Source organism: Urocitellus parryii, chromosome 4 (assembly GCF_045843805.1).
Source record: "Urocitellus parryii isolate mUroPar1 chromosome 4, mUroPar1.hap1, whole genome shotgun sequence".
In the NCBI taxonomy this organism is placed as follows: domain Eukaryota; kingdom Metazoa; phylum Chordata; class Mammalia; order Rodentia; family Sciuridae; genus Urocitellus; species Urocitellus parryii.
In genome coordinates this window covers 210,090,042-210,096,542 of record NC_135534.1, presented here as the reverse complement: position 1 = coordinate 210,096,542, position 6,501 = coordinate 210,090,042, and the positions used below count along the sequence as shown (strand labels likewise).

Sequence of the window (6,501 nt, the reverse complement as noted above, 5' to 3'; positions counted from 1 at the left end):
CCGGAGGACACCTGGAGGCAAGGGCTCTGCAGAGGGCTGCACAGCGCCAGCCTCACCTGTAGCTGGCTGTGCCCATGCACCCTGGTCCCTCCTGTCCTGCAGGTGCTCCTGCAGCCTGTGCACGCTTGTCTGCGGTCATCCCTTGCCTACCCTCAGTACAGCCTACGAGTGGGTTTCAGCCCCAGAGTGACTTCCAACCAAGAGCCTCGTTTCCTTGGGATGCACCCTGAGCTGGATCCATGGGGCTCCCAGGGACCTGCTCTCGTACCGGGCAGAAGCCCCAGTGAGCGGCTGCCTTGCGCAGACCCGTTCCTACCCAGAACCCCCTTGGGCAGTCTGACATCAATCAGGCACTCTCCCTTCCAACCCTGGATTCCAGGGCCCATGGTCACTGGCCAGCATGGAGCCCCTGTCCTGCAGCTTGTGGGGGAGGCCAGCCTGGGCCTGGAATCCCCCCCCCACAGATGCCAGCATGGCTGGGCTCACGTCACCTGGAGGTCCTGTTAAATGCAGGTCCTGATCCAGGGGGCCTGGAGGGCCAGGAGACCTGTGATTCCAGTGGGTGCCTGCTCTGTGCACCAGGAGCCCGAGGACTGGGGGGACAAGGGAGGGGCAGGGAGGAGAAACCCAGAAGGCACCAGGAGAGGTGTTTGAGGAGGAGAGGTGTCGGCTGAATGGCCAGATGGCAAGAGGTCAAGACAAGCCCAGGAACCGACCACAGCTGGATTGGTGCAGTGGTGGCCAGAGGTGACATGGGGGCTTCCGGTGACTTTGTCCAACGCTGCCCTATGTAGCTGACCCCCAGCCCACCTGTCTGGATGCCCTGGACACTGGAAACTCAAGCAGCATGATTGAGTTTGTCCCCGAGAGCTGAGGTGGCCCTGCCTGGCCTGCCTGTCAGAGGCCCTGGCTTGGCACCACAGCCCCGCTGCCCGGACGGTGGCCTGAGCTCCCAGCTCCTTCTCTCTCAGCCTGCCTGACTCCACCTTTGGGGTCCTCCAGACACCCTCAACCCTTGCTGGCCCCTGGAGAGGCCTGGGGGGGCTTCAGGACTTTCCTTTCTCCTCAACAGAGCAGTCCTTCTTGGTCCCCAGAAGGTCCTCTCAAATGTGGGGGTCACAGGAGCAAAAGCCTCTGTGCTGGTCACAGCGAGGTGCCTGTGTGCCATGGGGGTGGGGCAGGCTGGGGAGTGGGTGAGTTTCCCACTGTCCCCGCTGCCCACCCTGAACCTCGGCCAGTCAAATGCCACCTCTGTCCCTGTCGCCTGTGTCTGCAGGACACCCAGACTCTTGCCTTAGAGGCCTGGAAGTCTAAGAGCCCCTCTCATGTGGGGGCCTGGACTGCCTGGGGAGGGGGCGGGCTTGAGCCCCAGGAGTCTGTGGCAGCTTCACTGCAGGGGGCGCTCTGTCCCTCCCGGCTGTCCCAGCCTGTCCGTCCCGGCTGTCCCAGCCAGTCCACCCCCTTCCCAGCAAGGGTAGTGCCTGGCATGGGCCCAGGTCTTGCAGGGGTGACAGGTGTCAGGCAGGGAGGACAAGGGCTGCACCAAGCTAGCAGTAATCACAGCAGTGACCCCCAAAAGAGTCACCGAAGACCTCAATATTGCAGCCCAAGGACATGCCCTTTGGCCCAAAGTGACCCCACATAGGATGGAAGACACTTGGAGGGATGGAGGCTGGCTGTGCCCCACCCAGGGATCCCACCCACAGGGATAGCCTGCCCTGGGGGCTAGAGATGGGGGGCAGGGGACAGCTAGGGTGTGGAGTCTTTACGGAGCCTCTGCAGGAGGGGGGGGCCTCAGAGTCACAGCCACCCCCTATTGTCCTGCAGGTGGCTGGACGTGTCCACAACACTCTGAGCTGACCAGGCTGCTTTGGTCTTGCAAAGCTGGGGGTCCAGGGACTGGGCCCAGAACAAAAGCAAGCTTGTCTCCAGGGCTGGGCTTTGGCTGAGGGTGGCTTGGGTCCCCTGGCCATTCTTGATGTGCAGCCCTTGCCCCCTGCTCTGTGGGCCCCAGGCCCATGCTCCTCTCTGGGGTTCTGTGCACCACCCTGGGGTACTAGGCAACCTTCTGAGAGAGGGGACATCCCTACCAGGGTGGGCTGCAAAATGGGGCCTGAGGGGAGAGCCCTTGTCTCACCGCCCTGGGCCGTCCATGCACGGTCCCCTGTACAGAGCGCGAGGCAGGACACTAGTTTCCGGACAGACCCACCTGCTTGGGTGGAAGTCTTTGTTGGGAGTCCTTTGTCCACCAGCCGCCACGAGCTCCCCCTTGAAGGTGAGGGCCATGGAAGCACAGTTGGGGTGACTTCCCTAGGCATGGGCCCCCAAGTCAGGTGGTTTCTTTTGTCTCTGCTCTTCGGAGGCCCCGAGGCTTCCTGCCAAGAGGTTACAAACGCTTCCCATTTCACCAAAGGTCCCTGCCTCTCCCTTCTGTGTGGAGGGGATCACAGCAGGAGAGGGGACAGGAGACCTCTGGCTGTCCCCCTGCAGGGGGGAGCCGGCCTTGGGCAACCTGTGCTGGGCCCGTGGGGAAGCCCAGTCCTCCCCAGGCCAGAGGGGTCATAACCTGGGGAAGGGCTTGGCTTGTCGACCAGCACCCTGAGGACCGGTGCCAGGACTCAGGCAGGTGGGAGGAGGCAGTGAGCTTCTGACCAGCCAGGGACCAGCATCCCTCAGCTGCCTCTGACAGCAGGGTGGAAATGGACAGTCAGGCTCCTACCCTGGGCATGGCCGGGCCCTCCAATGAGCCCCAGAGAGAAGACAGGGGACAAATGGGGAGCCTGACCCTGCAAGGGCTCAGGGTGAGGGGGCGCCCCAGCCCTTCTGGTCCTTTCATATAGGAGAGTTTGGAAGGCTTGTGAGCCAGGGGCCTTTGGGCAGAGACCCAAAGAAAGTGATAGGTCAGTCTCAAAGACACTGGGGAAGAAGGTACAGGCCATGGGCACAGTAGGTGCAAGGACCCTAGGGCAGAAGGACGTCAGCACTTGGAGGGTCCCTGCAGAAGTCAATGCTCCTAGAGCTTTGGAGGGAGCTGGCACAAAGCAGGGATGGAGTAGGGGTGCACTGTGAGGTGGGGAGCCAGGCCTGGTCATTCAAAGGCTTGTATCCTGAGTCCTAGGAGGTGGGGAGCCGTGGCCTTAGTCTCTGCACTGGCCCATAGTGACAGACTGGAGCAGGGCCTTGAGGGAGCTGGGAGCCCAGGTAGGCGGCTACTACACCCTCCTGGGGAACGAGGTGTTGGACCAGGAGGATGTTGATGGGATGGAGAGAGGTATCAGGATTGGGGTAGAGGGATCTGGGTGTGAGGAAGGCGGTGAGAAGCCAGAACCGCCAGAGGGTGGAGCTGCTGTTGGGTGTGTGGAAGGGAGAAGAGAAGCTCTGGGAAGCCCTGGGTCTCCACTGGGCAATTCACGGTCACCCTGTGTGAGCTTGGATGGAGGAAAGCAGGCCTCACCTGGGCACCGAGCACAGGCCCTCAAGTCTGCATCCTGGTTCCTGTGGAGCATGCATCGCCCGCCCCCAAGCCTGCACGTAGGTTCCCCAGGACCACAGTGCTCAGGGTGTGAGCCCCCAGCTATTTGGAGCTCAGGAAAACAGGAGGCAGTGCTTAGGCGTGTGGCTGTCTGGGGGCCCCTGGGCCCACCTCTGCTTCACTGGTTTGTTCAGACTCTCCTGTGGTTTCCCCTTCCTCCCAGCCTGGTGCTCTCTGGATAGAAAGGGGAAAATCAGGCTGCAGGCCTTGGAAACTGAGGGCCAGATCCTAGGCTGGCACCCGTCTCAGAGAGGCAGTGGTGCGGTCACATTCCTGGAGGCAGGACTGCAGCTGCTGGGCTCAGGGGTCAGCCAGCAGCGAACCCGCCCTTCACAGTGGGCATGTTTTGTGTGCATGATTCTTTCTGCAGTGCTCCGGAGGGAAACCAGGCCCAGTGTATGCCAGGCAAACTCTACCACTGAGCTGCACCCCTGCCCTTTACAGAGGTCATGACCTGTAAGGAGCAAATGCAGAGAAGGAGAGAAGGTGCTGTGGGGCCACACGGGAAAGTGAAACCTCCACATCGGGTAGGTCTCATTCTGCAGAGCCCCAACCCAAGCTGAAATTTCACCCTAAACCAAATACTTCTCATCTGTAAAACAGGAATAAAGAGAGCCAGCCTCAGGATCATTGTGGAGATTACATTAGGCAACTCGCACATGCTCAGAACACGTAGCGCAGGCCTGATACTCAGTGAGTTCTCCTGTCTGCATTTAAAATGTGCAAGTATAGACTGGCACATACACACATGCACCCAGAAATGGCACAGAGCTCAGACATCCCGGGGAAATAGCTTTCTGGACAGCTAATGACTTTTTAAAAACTTTTTCTTGGGTTGGGGATGTGGCTCAAGCGGTAGCGTGCTCGCCTGGCATGCGTGCGGCCCGGGTTCGATCCTCAGCACCACATACAAACAAAGATGTTGTGTCCACCGAGAACTAAAAAATAAATAAAAAAAAACCCAACTTTTTCTTGTTTTCCAAATGTCCTTCATTACAAAATAGCTTTTTGGGCTGGAGTGTAGTTCAGTGGTGAAGCACTTGCTTAGCATATGTGAGTTTGATCCCCAACAGTATAAAAAAGAAAAAAAATGTCTTTAGTGTTTTGAGAATAAAGTTATGAAGACAAATGGGCAGATAGGTAAGTGAGCCAGCTCCCCACCAGGAGTGTGTGCAGTGCCACCATCTGGACCCTTCATATATCCTGCCTGTCTACACAGTGACCCAGCCCGGCCCACTGGAGGACCTTGGGACCTATAACCAGCACCACGCATCTCCCTGGTGTAGGCTGCCCCTTCCCTGGCCACATGGGCTGCCTGCAGGTTTGGAAGTGGTTGGCAGTGGCTGGGCTGGGGTTGGACCTGGGGCCCACTTCACACCCGAGTTCTGAGGTTCTGGGGGGATGCTGTGTTCTGGAGGTGCAACCTGAGGCTGGGGTCAGGGATACAGGCCAAGCTTCTGCTCCTTTGTCCTAGGAATGACCTTGGCCAGCTGTGCCAGGAAGGCTCTAGCCCCAGGTCTCTGCCCATAACCTGCTCCGGGAGGTTGGTGGAGCAGCTTGTTCTTCACTTGGCCCCCTCTTCCCAGTGACTTTTCTCACGACCTTTGTCATGGTGCCACCCCTTTTCTCCTCTAAGTACCCCTGTGTGGGTGCTGGATCAGGATGGCTCTAGCCTTTGAGGACCACTACAGCCTGTCCTGACCTCAGGCCCCATGTTGGGAGGAGCAACTGCGAAGGCTTTCCGGGTCCTTTCAGGGGTGTGCGCCCAGTTTTGTTTCTGTGCACTTTTAAAACTGGATCTCTGTCCACAAGAGCATGGCCCTGGCCAATGAAGGAAATGGGACCGTGTCTGTTAACACGCCTGGATCACACTGGGCCTGAATGCAGCCTGGGCCGCGTCCACGCAGCCAGCAGTTCCGCGGCCACAGGCAAGGAGGCGCCAGCGGGCGCCCCGTGGCGGTCGCCCAAGGTTGCTCGCGCACCACGCCTTCCACCGCCGGCCCGGGGATCTTCTCGCCCGCAACCCGAGGCCAGAGCAAACGCGGGGTGGGGGCACTCCAGGACCGGTGGGCCGGGGAGGCGTGCCCCAGGTTCCCGTCCTAACCGGCCGCCGAGCCCGGCCCTCCGCGCACCGGCTGGACGCTATCGCGTCCGCACCCCCGCCCCCCCCGCCCGGCGCCCGGCGCAGGGTCGGACGCCTGGCACTCCGGAAGGCCGGCGCCGGACTCTCCCGCTCGGGATCCCCCCAAGCCTGCGGGGACCCCCGGCTCCCCGGGCGCCCACCTGGCGGCGAGTGCGCGCGCGCGGCCGGCCGGCGCGCTGTCCCTTTAAACGGCCCGCGGGCGCCTCCCCCGCGCTGCCCCGCCCCCGCCGCGGTGCGGCCGCCGGTGCTGGGCGAGGTCGGAGAAAGTCCACGGGCGCCGGAGCGCGGGGACGCCGGAGCACTTCCTGCCGCGGGCGGCGCGCCGCAGCTGCCCAGGCCGGACCCGGCCGGGCGCCCGCAGGTACGGCCAACTTGGCGCGCGCCGCGCTGGAGCGCCGCGGGCGGGGTCGTCCCGCCGCCCCGCCCGCACTTCCCGCAAACTCCGGGGCGCGGGCGCCCAACTTGGCGCGCACGGCCGCTCTGCCGCAGTGCCCGCCCGCCGTCGCCGCGGGGCGCGGCCGAGTTCGGGGCGGCCCGCGGCTTCCGCGCAGGAGCTGGGTGCGGGCCCCAAACGGAGAAGCCGGACCCCGCGCCGGGCCGCGGCCGGAACTCCGGGCCGCGTGTTCCCGGGAGACCCCAGCCCCGGGCGCCTGGGCGTCTTCTCCTCCCGCAGGGTTCCTCTGGCCGCCGGAGACCCTCGGCCTGTCCCGGACTGAACTGCTCGCTCGAGCCCGGCCCTCGGCAGCGGGGAAGCCCGGGGCGTGATTGGCCCGGGGCCAGGGCGGAGGGGACACACCCCTCCCCAGCCCCGCTAGGCACCCCGGCC

The 6,501-nt window shown here is 62.7% G+C and overlaps 1 protein-coding gene across 2 annotated transcripts in view; it reads left to right on the top strand.

Moving 5' to 3' along the window:
- Window positions 1–5,928: 5,928 nt before the first annotated feature.
- Nacc2 (NACC family member 2) overlaps window positions 5,929–6,501 on the top strand; it is a 61,297-nt gene continuing 60,724 nt past the window's right edge. For both annotated transcript variants that reach the window (XM_026395541.2, XM_026395542.2), the window contains exon 1: window positions 5,929–6,036. The gene's annotated coding sequence lies outside the window, so the exon portion shown is untranslated. The remainder of the gene's footprint in view (window positions 6,037–6,501) is intronic.